At 50.1% G+C, this 1,735-nt stretch overlaps 1 non-coding gene across 1 annotated transcript; it reads left to right on the top strand.

The window, feature by feature from the left end:
* Window positions 1-1,453: 1,453 nt before the first annotated feature.
* Window positions 1,454-1,541, top strand: TRNAY-GUA. The gene is given in 2 exon segments: window positions 1,454-1,490; window positions 1,506-1,541. It is a non-coding gene; the product is annotated as a tRNA-Tyr (tRNA).
* The last annotated feature ends 194 nt before the right edge of the window (window positions 1,542-1,735 follow it).

Raw genomic sequence — 1,735 nt, forward strand, 5'->3', positions numbered from 1 at the left:
TGCACGAGCAGCTGGGAGGGGACCCAGCTGGGACAGCTGACTCCAGCTGACCAAAGGGACATTCCAGACCATACAGTGTCATGCTCAGCACATAAACCTGGGGGAAGAAGGAGGAAAGGAGGGATGTTTGGAAGGATGGTGTTTGTCTTCCCAAGAACTGCTGCACACGCTGGAGCCTGGCTTTCCTGGCGATGGCCTAACGCCTGCCCGCCCTGGGAAGTGGTGAATCAGTTCCTGGTTTGGCTTTGCTCTACCTATTAAACTGTCTTTGTCTGAACCCAGGGGTTTTCTCACTTTTACTCTTTTGATTCTCATCCCCATCCCACTGGGGAGGAGTGAGTGTGCGGCCACGTAGTGCTTAATGCTCACTGGACGGGGTGAAACCACAACATTCCCCCAGTAAAATGTTTGCTCCTGCTGGCAGCTCCTGCCTTGGAGACCAGTACCAAGACTGGTATGAGCCTGGGAACAGCCTCTGCCAGTGACCTTTCCAGTTCTGTATGCTGCACTCAAGTCGTCTTCTCGTAGCCCATAAAGAACTCCTTAAGCATGTCTCCAATAGCATGGAGGGGCTCACGTTCAGCCGTATTTAACACACTGTGCACGTGGTGCCTTACACATAAATCTTCAGCCACATTTAACTTCTTAAACACAATAAAAGATGAAGTAGGAGAACTGGAAAAACAAGCTAAGTCTTGCATGACTAATGACATTAGGTGCCATCCAAGCACTGAAGGAGCTTAGGCAACCTATCCCTTTTCTTCGCTGACAACAAACCCCAGCAAATAAAGAAAAAGAAGAGAGAGGTATTGCTGTTGAATATCGTGCGTGGTTGCAGGCATCGGACAATCAACCTCCAGCCTTTCCTTCTTTTCCTACAGACCCAGAGACAACTTCTGCCCTCTCCATATCCCCAACAATCGATGTGAACAAAATGTAGCTTTAAAAAGGTGAAAAACACTAGTTGCACCTCACTTTCCTTAGGACCCTTTTACCATACTGACAGAATTACCTCCAACAAGGAAGGATGAGATAGGTCCTGATTTTGATTTTGGGAAGGCTGGCCTCACTGAAAATAGCACATAGAGAACACAACTCCTTGCACTCAGAAATGGCAAAGACTAACTGCAGATGAGTCAGTCATGGCAAAGAGATCTACAGCCATGGCAAAGAGATCTACAGCCATGGGAAAGAGATCTACAGTCATGGCAAAGAGATCTACAGCCATGGGAAAGAGATCTACAGTCATGGCAAAGAGATCTACAGTCATGGCAAAGAGATCTACAGCCATGGGAAAGAGATCTACAGCCATGGGAAAGAGATCTAGAGCCTGCTCGGGGAATTCGGAAAAGTGAGAATGAGAACTCCAAGGTTCAACGCAGGAAACAATTAAAATAAGGCCATATGGCTGTGCTATGGGTCCTGAGAGGGTGCCAGGGAGAGCTCTGCCACCCCTTCGATAGCTCAGCTGGTAGAGCGGAGGACTGTAGGCTCCTGACACGGCCATCCTTAGGTCGCTGGTTCAACTCCGGCTCGAAGGAGTGACCTTTTGGCCCTGATGCACACCACTGGATACCTCGTCCTTTTGGCCCTGCCTGGGAATTGTCTGGGGCCACCTCCAGCAAGAGAGTGAGTGGGGAACTAGGTGGTGGTGTGAGAGCAGTGCCAAAGGGAGGACAAGAGCTGCAGGCTCTGGGTGCCTCTTTGCCTGGGCTGGGGCTGGTGCGCGGGAGGG

The sequence above is a fragment of the Buceros rhinoceros genome, unplaced genomic scaffold (assembly GCF_000710305.1).
Source record: "Buceros rhinoceros silvestris isolate BGI_N320 unplaced genomic scaffold, ASM71030v1 scaffold38587, whole genome shotgun sequence".
Lineage (NCBI taxonomy): Eukaryota > Metazoa > Chordata > Aves > Bucerotiformes > Bucerotidae > Buceros > Buceros rhinoceros.